The 19,064-nt window shown below is 44.8% G+C and overlaps 3 long non-coding RNA genes across 4 annotated transcripts in view; 2 read left to right on the plus strand and 1 right to left on the minus strand.

The window, feature by feature from the left end:
* Positions 1-3,646: 3,646 nt before the first annotated feature.
* On the minus strand, positions 3,647-7,445 carry LOC111097852. Its single transcript, XR_005366000.1, has 3 exons — positions 7,024-7,445; positions 6,135-6,286; positions 3,647-3,889 (listed from the first exon to the last, which is right to left on the minus strand). It is a non-coding gene; the product is annotated as an uncharacterized LOC111097852 (long non-coding RNA).
* The window catches only part of LOC119873684, a 52,086-nt gene continuing 36,688 nt past the window's right edge, over positions 3,667-19,064 (plus strand). For both annotated transcript variants that reach the window (XR_005366003.1, XR_005366002.1), the window contains exon 1: positions 3,667-3,745. This is a non-coding gene — a long non-coding RNA (uncharacterized LOC119873684). The remainder of the gene's footprint in view (positions 3,746-19,064) is intronic.
* On the plus strand, positions 7,537-9,405 carry LOC119873683. The gene is made up of 3 exons (XR_005366001.1): positions 7,537-7,667; positions 7,848-7,992; positions 8,067-9,405. It is a non-coding gene; the product is annotated as an uncharacterized LOC119873683 (long non-coding RNA).

Below are 19,064 nucleotides of genomic sequence, written 5' to 3' on the forward strand. Positions count from 1 at the left end.
GCAGGACTCGATCCCAGGGGATCACACCCAGAGCTTATGCCGACCCTCAACCCCTGAGCCACCCAGGCCTCTCAACACCAAAACAGTGTTGATGAGAATTGAGAAAAGTTGGATGAGCTTTAGAAATAAGTGCAACTGAGAAGTCATTTCCAAACCTGGGTTTGGACTCTCCTGAGGAGCTTTTTAAACATGCAGATTCTTATTAAATCTGAATTTCATTTCCTATCATTCCCTCTCTTGCACACCCTCCCTTCTGCCACCAGTCTCCTTAGTTCTCCTTGAACATACTGAGCACAGTTCTGCCTCAGGACCTTTGTACTTGCTAGTTCCTCTTTGAACTCTTTTCACGTATAGATCCACGCTGCATCTCTGCTCTGATGGATACCGTCTCCTCCAAGAGGTAAGCGGCCTACTAAAATAACATCCCTCCTTCTGCCCACTTTTTTTGATCTTCTTTGGATCCCCCAGCCACATTATATATTTATTATTTCTGGCTGGTTGTTACTTCTAGATCGCGAGCCATGTGAGGGCAGAGATTTTTTTCCTCTTGGGTTACGGCTCTATCCTCAGAATAAAAAAGAGGATAGTAGATATTCTAGTAAGGTCTGCTGAATCAGTGAATAAAAGATAAATCAGAGAAGCTGAGTTAATCCAGGAAGGCTTATTCTAAAACAGTGGTTCTTAAAGTATGGTCCCAGGACCAGCAGCTTCAGCATCACTTGAGAAATTGTTAGAAATGCAAATTCTTGGGCTTCACACCAGTCCTGCTAAATCACAAACAGGGAGGTGGCCATGTGTGTTTTAACAAGTCCTCTGGGTGACTCTCCTGCTGGCCAACGCTTGAGAACTACTGCTTTGAGATATTGTTTTGGTGCCATGTTATCTTTTGCTTGTACCACTAATTATCAAGGCAAAAAAATCTTGTGGCACTCATATTTGACATTTACACTAATCTCAGACTATTCCCTAATTGTTTCAGGTGCATTGGCTTGGGAAGCTGGCTTGTCATGTGGCCCTCAAGCATCCGGGAAGCGCTCAGTACATATTTGTTGGCTGGTTAATTTTACAGTATTCCCTGACTATTCTTTTTTTAGTTTTTTTGGCTCTAAATGGCATAAGGAAAAAGAAAGTTTATATTATTCTACTTAGAATTAGTACAGTATTTATTTTATTAGAATAGAGAAAAGACATTATTTAAAAATACTTGTAAGCTGGTTTGGACTCATTGTTTTATTACTTATTAAGAAAGTAATAAAGTAAGAACATGGGCTTAGGAGTCATATTTGGGCTGAATCAGGCTTTACTTTGGTAAAATGGGCAACAATATCTGCCTTTAAAAAAGGGTAGCGCTGGCATACAGTGGGTACTCAGTCAATAATATTGATAATAATTGATACTTTAAACATAATATGGTGAGTGTGAGTGTAATTATATTCAGGCAGAAAGATGACAGCAGAAAGTATATTTTAGAATGGTAGTTCTCACCAAGTGGTCCTAAGACCACTAGCAGAGCACAACCTGGAAATTGTTAGAAATGCACATTTGTGGGCCTCACCCAGATCTCCTGAAACGACTCTCACAGTGGGCCTGCTACTGTTTTTATAAGCTCTCTAATGACCGATGCATGCTCATCTTTGGGAACTCTGCTCTAAAATCACTCACACACACACACACACATACACACACCCTCTATGCGGGGTAGCTCTTTTGGGAAATAATCTAATAACAGATGGAAGGACCAAGGTAGTCAACGACTAGAGTATTTCTGCTGAGGGACAAGTCAATAGAATCTGAGTCATCTGAATTTGAAAAAGGGACCCGATTCCTGGTTTTTGTATCCAACCCAGTCGGTGGACTAGCTTTCTGACAGGTCTTTGAAAAATGAGGTCCCCAGTAACAGCCCTCTCTCCCTCAAATGTTTCCCTGGCTGCAGCAATTAAACTGCTGAGCAGGAAACTGGACCTGATGTTCTGTTAACCCTTTGTCAGCTGAAGCCCAGAGGCAATTTGTCTGGCAGAGAGATTTTCTTCTCAATTACCCCCCCTGCCCCCCCACCCCCACACTACAAAGGGAAAGGTTCCTAAACCATCTCCCAGTTGAGTTTTTTCCAGTTTTGTTTCCATGTCTGTGTGATTGAAACAGCTGGGTCAGAGAGCAAACAGAGGGGAAAGGTCATCACAAACTAAATGGGGCTGCCGAATCTCCTTGTGTTTCTCCTTGGTGTCATGAAGACAAATTGCAATAAAAAAAAAAAATTCTCCCAATGAAACTCTCCTTTCTCATCAGCCTCCAAGCATTTCTTAATGAACTACGACTCAGTCGCCTATGAGCCTGATGGTTTGCAGTCCAAGCAGAGCCCAGGACGAAATGGTCAGCCTGGAGTCGATGGGGGCCAGCGCTCAGAGCACTTTTGTCCTTGTGTCCTGAAGGTCGGGTCTTCGCCACAGCCCAAGTGTTCCCTTTTACCACTTAATGACAGTGTCAAACAGACATGTGGTCAGGGTGAGCCAGTCCTTCAGGCCAGGCAGGACAGGGCCACTGGGCCACCACTCCCTGGTTACTTACTGCCTTTCCCTTTGTCTTTTACAGACATCCATTTTGTTATTGTCCACACAAGCTTGATAGATTTTCTCTGTAAATTTTGAATTCTAGATGGGCATCTACTGTCTTGAGGGACTTCTCAGCCAATTTGAATGTGAATTTAAGCAAAACATAACTTGTATCATCATCTTATTGAAGCTACATCTGTTAGAACCCAGTTACTTGTTTTTTTAAAAAATTTATTTAAATTCAATTATGAACATATACTGTGTTATTGGGTTCAGAGGTAGAGGTCAGTGCTTCATATCTTATATAACACCCAGTGCTCATTACCTCACATGCCCTCCTTAATGCCCATCACCCAGTTACCCCATTCCCTACCCGCTCCCCTCCAGTGACCCTCAGTTTGTTTCCCATGATTAAGAGTCTCTTACGGTTTATCTTCTTCTCTGATTTCATCTGGTTTTATTTTTTCCTCTCTTTTCCTATGCTCCTCTGTTTTGTTTCTTAAATTCTACGTATGAGTCAGATCATACGATAATGGTCTTTCTTGGATTGACTTGTTTCGCTTAGCAGAATATCCTCTAGTTCCATCCATGTCATTGCAAATGGTAAGGTTTTAATTTTTTGATGGCTGAGTAATATTTCATTGTATATATATACCACATCTTCTTTATTCATTCATCTGTCCATGGACATCTGGGCTCTCTTCATAGTTGTGGCTATTGTGGACATTGCTGCCACCAATTACCCTTTATTATGGGAAGACAATCCTGTCTTCTGCTTTTCCCATTTCTAAGGTTGAGAAGAGTTTTGATTTTGGCAAACAGAATAGGAACCGTCCAGAAACATCCAAATGAGTGCCTCTTTGGTAAGGAGAATCCCCTGTACTCAACCCTGTATTCACATGCTGATTTCCATGAGGTCTTTATTGTTGTCCACATAGTGCCTTGTTCGCCAAATACCCAACAACCCTTTTTGGATTCAGTATTATTTTCAAATGTGAGTTTTAGCCACATGAAGCATAAAAACTGGAATGGAGATATAAGAGGTAGAGAGATCTGATTTTACAGTAAAATGAGGATTTATTAATCAAATTTGGATTTCTATTCTGTTGATGCAGGTGATAGAAGAAAGAATTGGACTCCTGCTTTTAAATGAAAATATGTATACAAACCAGCCAATATGGATCTACTCCTGTCATGTAAGTGCTCAATAATAGGACTTTTCTTCTCCTCCTCTTCTCAGGTGAGTGATGTCCCTTCAATACATCAAGAGACAACCGTACTAAAGAGTGGGCAGGAATCAAAACTGTAGTCAACGGTTTCGCACTTTGGCCTGTGGACATCTTGGGGCAAGGGTGGCGGGGAGGTTAGCAGAATGTCTGCAAAAGCTTTTAAATCCATATGTGCAATGAGCATTGCATATGGATGGATTAAACACTATGTTTTACACAGAGTTCCTATTCTTTCTCAAATATCCACATATCCACTATTAAGGTAATTAAAACACATACTTATCTATAATCATACAAAATGAATTGTAATTTTTTTTACCACCCTGCCTCTTCAATTTCTCAAGTACTATCAAGTGATGCCTGAGAAGTTTTTTGAGTAAAAATTTTCCTTGTATTGAAAAACAAGGAAAATTGCTCTTCTATAGCATTGCTTACGGCAGGGCTTCCCAGGTGTGGTCCTAAGACTCTGAGGGACAGTGCAAAGTGCAGATTGCCTGGCCGCAGCAGGCAATTCCGGGGGTGGCTGGAAATCTGCTTCTAAAACCAACTTACTAACACCAATTTTTCCCATACATTGGCACTTGAGAACCATGGGTTTAAGGGAATTGGAAAATAACCTTCACATAATCAGGAATCAACTTCAGAAGGTTAAAGCTTTGTGTTTTCAGTTTCACCTGAAGATGGAATATCCCTCTCCTCTTTAAATACTTGCATACTGTCCAGAAACTTGCTGGAATATCTATCAATCATGTCAGATAGTCTATTGACTGTATCCCTGTTGGAACTCTAAAACAGCAACAACAACAAAAAAATGGTTTTGGATCATCTACAGATGTGGCTTAGTCACATGACTACTTGCCTTCATTGGTGTGCACTGAAATGCCACGTAAATGAAATTACAGTGGGCAGAGGAGCTCAGATCTGAAATCATTAGTAACTCCTGGGGGCATTCACCTGATTTGTGTGTATTTAAATATAATCTTCAATAAAATGAGGAAACCTTTACCACCATCTGTGTTGCCATAGCAAAGTGCAGGCGCAGCAAATATCTGGCCAATGTTTTCACACCCCCCTCTCTGGCTGCATGGCAGCTAGACATTTCTAATCAATTCCAGTAGTCCTTCCCCTTGAACCAGGATATTTATGCCTCAAAATCCTCTGCCCCAGGCGACTGTTAGCTGATGGGATGACTAGATGATGAAATCTATTTGCTGTGTCCGGAGTAGAGCAGGGCATACACTCTGCAGTCAAATGGGATTAGAAGGCTCAAACCCCAGCTTTGCCACTTAGAGGCTGTGGGACCCATAGCAAGATATTTCAGATTTGTAGGTCCTCTGGCAGGCTCGCTCTCCTCACCTGCAAGAGCAGGGTCGTAGTCCCATCTCACAGGATTATCATGAAGGTGGTAGAAAGAACCCCGGGTGAGTTGCTTAGCATTCCTAGTTCATACTCGGTACTCAGTACATTTTTAGGTGCTATGAATTTTAATACAGCTTGAAAAGATGTAGTGATGAACACAAGGAGAAAATCCATTTTGAGGGACGACTTGGGTTCTACAAAGGGAGCATGGCGCATTTTACAGCAAAGCGCATCCTTATTGCAACCCCTTCTCTGGGATTATGACTTATATGGCCCACATTTATTGAGAGCTTCATAAATTCCAGAAAGTATCCTAAGCACTTTATGAGGGGTAACTAGTTTAACCCTCACAAGAACCCTGTGAAGTTGATGTTCTTATCCCCCAGTTGATAGATGAGGCACCTGAGGTGTAAAGAGGTTCAGCTGCTGACCAGGGATAGTGTCAGACCCATGCTGTTCACAGCGAGGCCCCCCACTCCTGCCCGCGGCAGCCGCAGCCCCAGTGAGAACCATGAGAAATGCAAACTGTCAGGCCCCACACTCCTGAGCCCCAAATCCAAAATTTGGTGTGTGGGCCCAGAAGTCTGTGTTTTTACAAACCCTCCTGGTAACTCAGAGGCTTGTTAACCCATCAGAACCACAGGCCAGAAGGCCAAGGCATTGAAGGCACAGCAGAGGGGCAGGAGTGAACCTGTGACCAAGCAGGGAGCAGCCTGGACTAGAGAACATGCACCCCGCTGAGGACCCGGGAGTGCCTTTTTGCAGACTTTCCTTTCTTATCTGTATTTCTTCCAGTAAACATCCTGGAATTCTGTATATATATATATATATATATATATATATATTTTTTTTTTTGTATGAAGAAAATTGGTTGGTGCTATTGTGTTTTCACTTTGTGTTACAGGTTCCCATAGAACAAATGAGAAAACCCATGTCTCTGAATTGTGTATAGGAACTAGTGTGAAAGTACCCTTCAAATCCGGGGGCCCCCCCTTACTTTGTGCAGGTGTGAGCTCCTGCAGGTCCCCTCTCCGCAGGCTCTCCTCTTCTCCTGGTCCTCGGGTTTAGTTCAATAACTTCCTGACCATCAAGGAAGGTTTTGAACCCTTTCTGCTGCATGAATTTGAAAGGGCCTTAGTTGGGGGCCTGCTGCACATAATAAAAATCACAATAAAAATCTAAATGTGTTAAGAAGCCCAGTGCTAGGGGCTGCCCTGTCCCCACTTCACTGAGTCTTTGTAAAGGTCATCATGGGGCAGGGACCCCATGCTACCCCGGTGCCGGTGCCGGTGCTGATGAGAACCCTTACCCCCTGACCGTCCCCAACTTTGGGAGCTACTGGAGCACCCCGCGTGAACCACTCGGCCAGGATTCCACCCCAGGTCCGCCTGACACCCAGACCCACTCTCCTAGCCACACACTTGATGTGACAGAGGAGGAAAGATTGATGGAAATCTGAGGCCACTGACGTCACTAGGGTGGAAAAGCCAGAACCTTCTAGAAGCTGGATGCTGGGGGTTCAGGACCTTCCCTGGTGATTTGATCCTGATCTGCTTCCAGCCCAGCCATGTGATCCTGAAGCCAGAAGGCTCTCTGGCTGTTGTTTGTTGACTGGGTTCTGGGCCCACAGCTCTTCAGCTTCAGGGATGCAGAGAAATGACGTAGACCTGGACCCAGGGCACGGCCTGTGTCCCTGCGGGGTGCTCTGGGGGCCGCCAACCTCGTTACCCTGGGGTGCGCTTGGGGATGGGGGAGGAACTATCCCAGAAAACTGTGTGCCCTCTCCCAGCAACCTCTGGGGTAGCCTGCACTTTAGGGAAGAGGACAGAAGGCAAGGGATTCTTTCTGAGGCCACCTATGGGCGCCCCTCTCCTGCCCTCCCTCACCGGTTGGTCTGCTTCTGCGACACAGGCTGGTAAGACATGAATAGCCTGTCACACAAAAGACAAAGCAAAGCCCAGCCACAAGCTGCCCTGGATCTCTGGGGCTCAGCCAGCCTTCCTCTCTCCCGTTGTGCCCACGCAGATCTTCCCTAGCTTGCTTGTTGCTTCTCTGGCTCCAACCTCCTCCTCTAAGTGTTTAGCGCCCTGTGTTCACTCCAGACTGCCTTTTCCCAGCGACTGACACTGGACCTTCACCCCAGGCCTCAGTGTTGGCTGCTCTGGGCATGCTTGTGAGGTTCGCCTGGGCCCCTGCACCCAGTCGGTGGTAGGGGTGGTCTCCGAGTTCCAGCCCTGTGCTGGGGAGAGGGCATCAAATGTCTCGGGGAGGGGGGTGCGGTGGAAATTGCCCAGCTCCCAAGACCTGAGCAGTGGGCCTGGAACTTTGAAGTAGCTAAGAATCTACTGGGGCTTTTGTTAAAATGCAGATTCTCAGGTCCCTTCTCCCAGAATTCTGATTCAGTAGTTTTGAGGTGAAACCCAGAAATCTGTATTTTAATGAGCAGCTGGGTAGTTCATATGCTTCACTTTGGGGAAAAGGGGTTTGGCGGTGGCAAGATGGTATTGGACCATATGACATTGAGCCTTTGGTTAGCAGAGGACCTGAGAGTGTGTATATGTTGGGGGAGGTAGGTGGTGGAGTTCCTAAACTGATACCCCAACTGGGGGAGTCAGACACTGCTGTGGGAGTCAGGGGAACAAGATGGCAATGGACATCCTCATACTCTTCCTCTCCTTCTGTCCCTTTTCTATCACCTTCCCTTCCAAAGGGAATTTCTTTACAGGATCTCTTACAAGGAAACTTTATTATACATAAAATAGCTGCCAACAAAGCTGTGCCAGCTGAGGCCGAGGGGGTCTGCAGGGCTCCAAGCTGACCTCTCTTCTACTTCATCCCCTGAGGAAGCACCTAAGGTAGATCCATGGACACTGCGGGATTCCTTCAGGATTCATTTGAAAACTGTCTTAACCTAACCCCCATTTTACAGGTGAAGTTGAGCCCCAGGGAAAGGAAGTGACTTCCATAGAGCCGGTTAGAGACATCACTGGGTGATTACCTGGCTCTACTCTCAGGCCACTGAGATTTTCCAGACAGCTCATTAGAATACCAGTGTCCAAGGTGAGGCTACTAGAAGTTCTGGGGGACAGAGGGATGAGCTATGGCCTTATAAATAAGTTTAGGCAACACTGGGTATAGCCTAGTTAACCAGTTTTCTTTATTGCAGGATTTCATAGCCCCCTGAATATTCTAATGGGAGCTGTGAATCTCCAATAAAAGTTATAGAGGCAGAATTTTGCAAACTCATTTAATAATAGACAGTTTCTCCTCCTTTGTAACGTATCCATGTCTCAGCAGACACTATTGTAAGGAGTACTGTTTGGGGGGATTGCTGTGATATACTGTCCTTGCCCTGAGACCAGCCAGAGAAAGGGCATAGTCACCAAAGACTAGAGTCCTCAGCAGGTTGTCAATCACATAGACTTGCTCTAGACCAGCCAACTCTGACAGCTAGGCTGCCACACCTGGGCTCCAGGTGGACCAGTGTGACCCATCCCACGAGAAGGAAGCCACAGGCCAGAAACATTAGTGACCTGGCTGACAGAGTGGCTATCAGCCCGACTCCCGCTGGATGCAGAAATTCAGCTCTCAGAATTGCTCAGCCTACAGGACAGCATCGAGGATGTCAGGAAGGCATAATTGGCCCAGTGTCCCATTGAAGACCCCAGGACTACGATGGGCAAGGAGAGAGCCAAGGAAGAGCCATGGAGGAGGCAGTTACTGAGGAGCACTCCTCAGCCCCCTGCTATTGGAGCAGATGCATTACCAGGGAAATCAACAGAGCCAAGGGGTGCTGGGGCCTCGGTCACCAGACGGGTCAGGGGCTGGCTAGCTAGCTGGTCAAGGGGAAATTATGCTGGCAACTTTGCCTTTTCTGCCCATTTTCAAAGCTGTGATTTGTGGACCTTCGCAGCCCATCCTCTGAAGGCTACCTGCAAGTGAGCAATGTACGCTCTGCCACAGAGGAGTCGGAGGCCGGGTAGCGACAGGAGGCTAGAAGGGAAGCAGGCACTAAATCAGAGTCTGGGAAAATAGAAAGGTTGATTCAAACCAACCGTGATCAGGTCCCTGTCATATAACCTTAGTTCTGAAGCAGATCACCCAGGGAAGGTTCCCAGGGAGGGCATGAGCTGAGCTACCACCAAGGAGGGTACTTCTCATGGCTGGGTGCTTGCAGGGTGGTGTGGCCTGCAGGCACACAGCCCGGGATGGACTGGAAGGCCCTGCCACCCAGGTTAACCTGTATGGTGGACAAGGCACCAAGCCCAGTAAATTCCCATGTCCTGCCCGTAATCATGCATTGAAGAAAATATGGCTCCAGATCTGATTTTATCTTAATATTTAATTTTTTGTGTGATTGAAAAATAAATACATGTCCGTTATTAGTGGAAGGCACCAGAGTAATATGGTTATGAGCAAGGTCTTCAGAAATTGAGTTTGAGCCCAGAACTCAGAACCTGTATGACTATGGGCAAGCCATTTGCCATTTCCTGTTTTATAGAATGAGAAAAATAATGATAACTGCCCCAAGTGGTTGTTATGAGGATTTAATGAGACAATTTATATATAAAGTCTTTAGCAAAGTCTCTGACATGTAGTAAACACTTAGATTTTAGCTATTATTACAATCATTATAATTACCAACCTAGATTATCTGTTAAGAAATGCTTTAGCATATTCCCTCTCAATCTTCTAATAATTTAATCATGCATTTATATTTTTAAATAGGTAGGATCATATTAGACATATGTAACTTTGTGTCCTGTTTTTTTCAATCAGTGTGCTGTCCTATATGCTGTTTCTAATAGGTAGAGATAAAGGGACTGATTTGGGAATAATTAGTCCTGGGTTAGAAATTAGCTTTACCACTTACAGACCCATGAGACTCAGTTTCTCAGCTGAGTTGGTGTGATCATTGAGTTCCTTTACATATGGGTATGATAAGGGAACTGAGTTAGCTACAAATATTAGTTAAGGCGACCTACGGGCCTGGTACCAAGAACAGTTGGATCTTTTGTTTGTAAACTGTTCTTTCAGGAATCTCAAGGGTTCTTAAGATGCACTCTAGGGACCACTGAGCATATCTGTGTCTGCCTGTCTCCATGCTTTAGCACTTCCAACTCTCAGCTGTAGGTAGAGCCTCTTAACTTCTGTTTCCTATATCAGGATTTACATGCAATTTTATTTGAAGAAAGTCATGGTGCTTAAAAATAAATTTGAGTTCTGTTGCTTTAAAGAGTGATACCCAAGCAGGGTTGATTCCATAGGAATATTACACATATTATAAGTGTAATACTTCGAGGGGGTTAGATATCACTGCAATTAATAGCAGCATGCAGGAAATATAACTAGAATTGTTCTAACAGGCCCCATATCCTACTAGCCTGTTATTAATGGAGGAGGCTTCTCCACTATGGACCTATTCATCTGGGCCGAGGCGTTGTAAACAGTACGGAGGACTATCATCATAGCTATTGTTGTGTTTGCCCTGCATGTCTCTTGAGCCATCTCCTCTTGGCAACAAAACCCCTAATTTCAGTAGGGAGCCGTTTCCAAGTGCTTTAGGCTGAGCATATGACATAAGGCTGACTAATTTGACTGCACAATCCACGGGGTGATGCTTGATTAAGTTAGGTCGACCAGAGTGCACCCTGGCTTTTGTATTGGGATTATTGGGACCACTAGCCATAAAGACGAGATGAATCGAGAGCTGCTGGAAACCCACCTTGCTAACACACAGGGAGCCCGCACCTCAAAATGAAGCTGAGACCAAAAAAGGCAGAGCTGAGAAAGGGTGCCAGGTTTCTGAGGCCATTGTCAAAACCCCTGATACAACCATGCCTGGAGGTACTTTGCCCCTTGAACATCCCACCTATGGAAATCTCCTTTGTTTAAGCATGAGAGGAGTCTCTGTCTGTTACAGTTGAGAGTCACAGCCCAATCACTGCATGACTCTTGCTGATGGATGCTCTGAGCAGCTTTGTTGGGGAGAGAGGAGGGTGGGGCCCTTCATGGGGGAGCCGACCCACTGATGGGGGACAGGAGGGCTAGAGCATGAAAGAGGAGGGCGATGTGAGGAACACGATTTCCTACTGTTGCCCTGAGATGTGAGTACCTGCCCTTGGAATGCCTCACCGCTGGGTATCTAACCCCCTGGAGGCATTTTGCATCCATTTCCTTGGGCACCTGAAGACCCATCTGACATGGTATCAGAAAAGCCTTGTAGGGGCCAGTGATGGGGGCTGTGAGCACCAGCTAGGGGTGGGAAGCAGAAAGCAGGCTGGCTGGGAGGGTGCTCTGGTGGTTACCTGGGGCAGGACTGGCAGCAGGAGAGCAGTAGAGCCTGGAGGAGATTGCAGATGGGAGAATGGCCATGCTTTTCCTGGATCCGAGACAGACAGCTCTCAGAGGCAGCAGAAGAGCCAGGGAAGCAATGTCACAAGTCTCTTCACCTTGTGATCCATGCCAGTCTTTCAAATCTGGCTGGTTGATTAAAGTACCCTTGTGATCAAATGGTGGGGGCAAATCTATAGTCATCAGAACTCAGCACTTAAATGTTATTAATAATATTTCTATAGCTTACAGGTCGACATAGTTTGGGTTCTGAGTTGTGTACTGTGTCTGTTAAAACAATTAAAAATCAGTCCCACCTGCCCTATTCCACACCGCCCCTCCCACCCCACCCCAGAGGGTGGTATTATAAACCTAGTTCACACACATCAGCCTCAAATTTCTATTCACCTACTGCCATTTTACAGTCCCAAGTGAGAGCAATGGTAATCAAGTTCCTGGCAGGAAATGGGTTTCTTCCATGAATAGCCAGAGTATTTCTGAGTCGCTGTTGCTGAGAGAGGGGCCAGGTTGGGGTATATATCATCTGAATGGTGGGCCGGGCCCAGCAGCTGGTTCTTCACTGAGACTATCACTTATTTCCATGGTTCCCAGTGGCAGCTTCAATAAGATCTCAGGGAAGGATAACTGGGAATAGAATACATGTTGCAGCTGAAATAAATGCAAATAAAAATCTGCAAGATCACTAGCCCAGGAGCAGTGGATGAAAGCAAAGATGCTTTCCGTTAATAGCCTGGCTGGTCGTAGCAGGGTGATCCCATTGTTAGAAACTGCCTATTGTCACAATCCTGAGACAGTAACGACTTCTTTTCTTCCCTCTGAAGCTGGAGATATCAGAGACCAAAAATATCCTTAACATAAATCATTCTATTCCAGCATTTGACAGCCACTGTCTCAAACTCAATTAGTCATTGGGCACAAGGAAAGCCGAGATCATCACAGATTCACACGTGTTTAATGGATAAAGCACAACTGGGGAGAGATTTCCTCTGATTAATCTCTACTGTTCAATGTTCGTTAGTAGATCACATGGTTATTAAAATAAATAGGACAGTAGAAGTTTCTTTTGGGCAAGGTTAAGCAGATGTGTTCTGTTTAAAAAAGACTGAATGAATTGCATCCCAGAGAGAGATAAAGGAGGCAGAGCAGATGAAAGAGTCACAGGAGCATATAAAGGGCATTTAATTAAAAAGCTTGTCTCATTGCTTGGATGAGGACCCTTTCTACCAGGAAGCTTCTGTCTGAACCGGGTAATCCGAGGGCTGATACAAAAGCAGACCTCGAGGGTACCAAAACCTGATTCAGACACTTCTAGAGAAGGTGCTAAACAGAGACATGGTTTCACTGATACTGGAAAACTTGAACTGCTCAGAGCACTTCTATTAATCCTGTTTAGCAATTCTCTGGGCAATGATGTCTCCACTTCCTGTGTCCTCTTTCTTGGAGTAATAATGACAGTCATCATTGCATTATGCCAAATGGGGTTTATTAATGCTGCACTGTTGATTGGTTCTAGGCCGGAGACATGAATACAAATCAAGTCTGGGAATCAGTTTTAGACAGTATGTTTCTTTTTAACAATTCAGGGTGTTTACCTAAAGCCTGCTAATTGTTTTCCTTCTCTGGGTCAGAATTGTCTGTTTTTGCTTTTTTTTTTTTTTTTTTAAGTTTATTTATTTTTAGTAATCTTTACACCCAACGTAGGGCTCAATCGCATAATCTCGAGATCAAGAGTTGCATGGTCTTCCAATTGAGCCAGCCAGGCACCTGCTTTGTTTTTAAGTTTGAAATCAAAGAGCCTATGTGTAAGCATAGGCAAGGGTAATGCTATGTAGAAAGAGGTTCTTAGGGGCACCTGGGTGGCTCAGTCCATTGAGCATCCAACTCTTGATTTTGGCTTGAATCAGGTCATGATTTCAGGGTCGTGAGATGGAGCTCCACATCAGGCTCTGCACGGGGCTTGGAGCTTCTTCCTCTCCCTGTGTCTGCCACCCTACTCCTGCCTCCCACTCTTGCTCTCTCTCTCTCTCTAAAAGAAAAAAAAATGAGGTTCTTAGGATTATAACAATTTTCCTTATAGGTTTATGAGGTTGTTCTGAGGAGTCCCGATGCCCTAATGGTGGGCATGTGCAGGGATCACTACATTTTAATATGGAAAAACTGAGACCCATGGGGTTGAACGGTTAATGCCAGATTCTCTATTGTCTGACTCTCAGGCCTGACTCCTGGCCAGCTAATATTGTCCAGCTAAGTAACTGGGAGTGGATTAGATTTTATGAGGTCAAGGCTAGGGCTGTGAGTTCCTATCAGAGCTCATAGGGGGCCCCAGGAAACCAAAGGACAGGCAAAGACAAAGTCTGTAGCTGAAATCTTGATGATGGAAGATGTCTAAACATCATGTTTACAGAAGCTAAATACAGGGATTAAATTCAGAGGTCAGAGCCAAAAGTCAAGATTTAGAAGAAGGTGGATCCAAGTATGGCAAGCTGGAAATGCTCAGGATCTGGGACAAATATTTGAAACTGCAGCTGGATTGGACGTGGGTGGTAGGGTCTACTGAAGGACCAGGCCGGCTCTCCCTCAGGCAAGTCCTTGGCAGGTCCCTTCTGTTACAGGATTTTATGTACTTACCCAAGCTCAGGAAGGCTTTTCATTTGAAATCTAGCCAGTTAGGGTACAAAAAGGAGATCAGAAAATCAGGCACTAAAGTTATCTTTCTTCTTGGTTCTTTATGAGTATTTTAGATTTGGCAAGATGGAAGAAAGGGTAAATAAATCACTTGGCTATATCAAATTGACTTTCTGTTTCATAGTTCTTTCAGTCATGTATTTCTTTTAGTCAAGGTTATTTGTTCATTGTTTTCTTTAAAAGTACCTGTAAGAGCTCCTGGACATAAGGACTGGGCATCAGCTCAGACACGTGGTCCACTTAGGTACCATTTTATTGGCCAATAGGGGGCCGAAGGGACATCCAGTGTGACGTCTCTTCCTTTCCTCACACCCACCTTCCTGTTCCCAATCTTTTCGACATCTGAATTTCATTAGTTCGTCCGTAGGGGGGATAGAATTTTCCTCCACCCGCCTAGGGTTTCCATTTGGGACTGACATCAGAGAAATAAATAGGAGAAAAAAAACATATGAATTTTATTTATATGTATGTGGGAATTATCATAAGAAAAATGAAGATCCAAAGAAATGGTTATATACTAAATTGAACAAAGAATGGCAAAATGGAAGGTTACTAAAATATGTGGGGAGACTAAAGGAAAATAAATTTGTTAAAATTATTTTAACAAGGTCTGTTTTTCATAGATTTCTCTTGGCCCTGACCCCTGTCCCTGGTGATGAGAATGTTTCTTTCTCTGGTATAGAGGGGCACCTTTCACATGGAAATTTTACCACCTGTTTTCAGGAAGAAAGAGGAAAGTCAGGGTGTCTTTCTTGCACCTACTGTTTATCAAGTGATTTTAACTCAAAATAATCAATATGCCAAAGTGGCGTATTTTGGGGTAGCATGTTCCAAACTCCTTTATATCCAAACTTTGAAAAATATGTATTTCTTGCTTGTTCTGTTTTGGGGGTAACAATTTTATTACTGTCTGCAAGGAGCCAAAGATTTCCTTCTTTTGTACTAAAACAACTAGACAAGCCCCCAGAAGGTGACATAGAGCTTGATGCTGAGACCCCATCCCTGCGCCAGTGTTGAAGGAAGATGGAAGCCAATGAAATGAGGAGCCTTGTGAACTTTGAGGTGAGACAGGAGACCCCTGGAGTCTCTAGTAGTTCAAAGCAAATCTCAGTTCTTTGGAAGATAGAGTGACCAAACTGTCTCTGTTTTCCTGGAAGCTTCTTGGTGTTTGCACTGAAATTTCCACATGCTGGAGAACCCCGAAAAACTGGGACAGTTGGTCAGTCTATTGGAAGACCACAGTGTTGACTCATCTCAGATGTCATATGCATTTCTAGCTCCTTTTTCTCTTCCATATTCCTATATTGGTTTAGAAGCTGGTCCCCTTAACCATATGCTACTGGTTAAGCTCCTAAAAGTCTTGGCTTGAAATTTCTGAGTGAAGTTCAGTGATAGTGTCCTCCACCGGCCAAACACTTCTTCTTGGGCTCTGCAGCTCCTGCAAAATGACTTGTTTTGGCCACTGCTATCAGCCTGGTGCCTCTTTATGGACTCAATGGCTCATTTGATTCATAAACTTATGCGTGAAGCTGAAAAATGAATACTTGTCCTTTTTGGATTGTGGCATCTGAGGCAACATGTGGCTATTTTTTCTTCTAAAAAATGGGATGATAATCACACCAACCCCATAGAGTTGTTTTAGGAATTAAATAAGTTAATACAGGAAAAGTGCCTAGAATGGGAACCAGCACAAAGCATATATTAAATAAATATTAAGAAAAAAGAAAAAGTTACATAATACTATAGTAATACAGACTTGAAAGAATGGTCTATGTTATCCCAATTTGCCAGTTCCCATGGCCAAGGGCTTTCAGGCTGTGGAGCAAACATAAGATTAATATGGAAGTCGTTCAGAATTGGTGAGGGTTTGCCCAAGAAAACCTAACCTGGGAGTCAGGGGGCCTAGTTCCCCCACCACTTAACCGAAACTGTCACCTCATATCCTTAGGAAGCCATTGAACTGAGCCCATAAATCAGCAGGGCCATCAAACCTTCAGCTTTGTGTGGTGGCCCGCGGGTGTGGCTTTGACCACCAGAGGGAGACAGAGGAGCAGATCACTGAAAACTCAGCTCCAACCGGACTGGGCATCTAGGAAGCTTAAGTGGTCTCGCAACCAGAAGATCATGCAACTGACCTTGAGGGGTGACTCAGCTGTGACGAGTAGGGGAAGTAGAGCCAGATGTTGATCCTTTCTCCAGGCAGAGAGCAGGGCGGTAAATAGCACGGGAGGAGGGCTGTGGGGCCCATCTCTTACCCAGTAAGCCAGGGTGCCCGATCCCAGGAGTATACAGGAGCTCACAGCAGGGGGGCAAGAATGTCACCATAATAAGCTGGGCTTGAGGAAGGTTTTGGGAGCTGGAAAATAAAAGTCTTGGAACCCAGCAGCTGAGATGAGAGCAGGTAAGGACACGTCAGTCAGATGCAAGGTGGTTGTGGGTCGGGCTGGGTGTTACCTGCTTGTGCTTTCCCCCATGCTTTAAAGGGGCTAGCTAGCAACGCCTAAAGAACCAGGGATGGATTCCCCCAGAGAAGCGGTTCAGGGCTTCCCTTCCAGGAGGGAAACAGGAATGCATTCAGCTAATAACCGGTGATGGTTTTAGCTCCAAGGGTATCAGGTAGCCAGGTCCCAGCAGCTCTGGGCTTTGGGCAGCGGGACAATCCCGGTAACACCTATGTGGGTAGGCCTGGGGTTCCTAATCCACTGCCAGGCTTGAAGCACGGGTTGGTTCTTCATGACCTGAGTCTGGTGAGCTTTGTTCCCTTCACTTTCCTCAGAAGCTAAATTCAAATTTCTAAGCTCATGTTTCCCAGTGCTAGAGGCCTTTTCCATCTCATTTATTGGCTTCTTTGCTTGCCAGCATACTAGAATAAATCTTCCTACAGAACAGGCTCTGCTCTACCCGCCGCCCCCCACCCCATGGCAAAAGCAGCCAGCTGGGAGCCAGAACATATGGGGTGAAAATAAGGTAATAAGTGGATGAGTTCTATTCTTTCCAAAATCATTAGAAGTGAATGGTCAAATTTCATTGAGTGTGGAATATTTGCAAATAGCCTTTCCAAGGGGAAATTAAAAAAAAACCCAAATGACTCGTGAATGCGAGGATTATCTAGGAAGATGGTGCTATGGGGAAGGGATTGTCAAAAGGGGGTATTGAGACTTTTTTCTCATGTAGGTTGGAAATTGATCATGAGATTACATTTCTAGAGAATGATTTTCTAAATTTTTTTTTTAAAACAATGTGACAGCATCATTTGATCAGCTGTAATTTCAAAGTTTCATCCTTTTGAAGGGCAGTACTCAGTTCTAACACCCAACAGTCTGATGGGTCTATATAAAAATGTTCTAATTTATGACACCTTATGTGTAGAACCTACACGATTGTTTACATTTTAGAAAAATCAATGAATATTTTAGGTGGATGTTCAACCTGAAGCTCCTCTTATTTATCTGTGTTTGATAAACAAATACCTCCCCCCCGCCCAAACACATGCTCTTCACTCTATTTTCTGGGCTGTCTGCCCTTTGTGGGCAGAAGGTAATTGAAAGTTGTAATGGGGTGCCATCTACTGGGGAAATAGAACAATAGATTAAAGGAAAATTCGATGGGGGTCTCATTGTACAGGACAGAAAAGTTACAGAGGACTTGATGAATTTGTCAAGGCAAACATGGAAAGAGATGGACCGTACACTTAGCTTCGTCTGGAAGATTCTTATTTGAACCCTTATGTGCTTCCTTTGATAAGATACTATGTTTTACATCAGGTCAAACACTGGTTGTCAGGAGAAACCCTCAGTCTATACTTAAAATCCCAGAACTGTCAAAGGGCTGAGAGCTTTGCGATCACCCGGCCCAAAGCCCTCATGTTACAGACGGGAAGCAGGGGCTCAGAGGAGTAGAGATGCTCCGTGCTTCCCAGCTAGGGAGCTCCGCGTGTCTCCCAGCACCCAGATGGTCCGCACTTAGATGAGTGGCCATTGGGCTACACATTATGACTGAAGGGACATCTGGAATTTATCCAGGGCCCCAACCATCATCTCTCCTGCTGGCTAAGGCAAACTATTAGAAAGTCTCATGATTAGAGTTGCTCCTGTGAGTGGAAACCTCTGCTTCTTCGTTTGCACTCTGCCTCCACAAACACCTTCACACACACAGGGTTTTTCTGAGTAGTTGTTATTTCCCTGCTTATTTAGAAAGTAACCAGAAGAGCTGCCGACTTAGATCCAATTCTGACCAAGAGAGGGTGATGGGGGGTGAGAACATCGTGGGAAGTGACCATGGCACCCTGAGGCAGTGAGGGCCTCGGAGGAAAGCTGAGCTCTGGAGTCACAGGCCCTGAGCTCTTGAGTTAAAGAGAAGTGGGTACTTGGGGGGAAGACCATGCACGAGGGACGAGGGACTGGAACTCCCAAAACCTGGGAGGCTGGCTGTGCAAATGGAAATTTGCCCACTGATGGATAATTAACTAAGTGCTTAGGGAAACCACTGGTGCCTCCACAGGAGCTCACCTATGAGTCCTGATTTCAAAAGAACACGAGACAGAGAGAGAGAGAGAGAGAGAGAATGAGTGCTTGAAGCCAGAGATGAGAGGCAAGACCATTGAGACCAGAATTATGTGGGCTTTAATTCCCAGGAGCTTGTGGGAAGTGCTCAGGGTGACAACAACCATAAAATTACTTTCAGAGTGAGACCCACAAGGAGGTGGGGGCATGTGTGGGTCTGCTGCTCGGAGGGATTCTTGTGTTCTGGCCAATAATACCAAAAATATATATATATACCAGAGCTCCACACTTCTGTTCATCTTCATTTTTTGCAACAAGGAATGATCCCTGGGTTGAAAAGCATAGAACAAACGCTAAGAAAGGGAAAGGAAGTCCAGACTGGAGAA

The sequence above is a fragment of the Canis lupus genome, chromosome 10 (assembly GCF_011100685.1).
Source record: "Canis lupus familiaris isolate Mischka breed German Shepherd chromosome 10, alternate assembly UU_Cfam_GSD_1.0, whole genome shotgun sequence".
Lineage (NCBI taxonomy): Eukaryota > Metazoa > Chordata > Mammalia > Carnivora > Canidae > Canis > Canis lupus.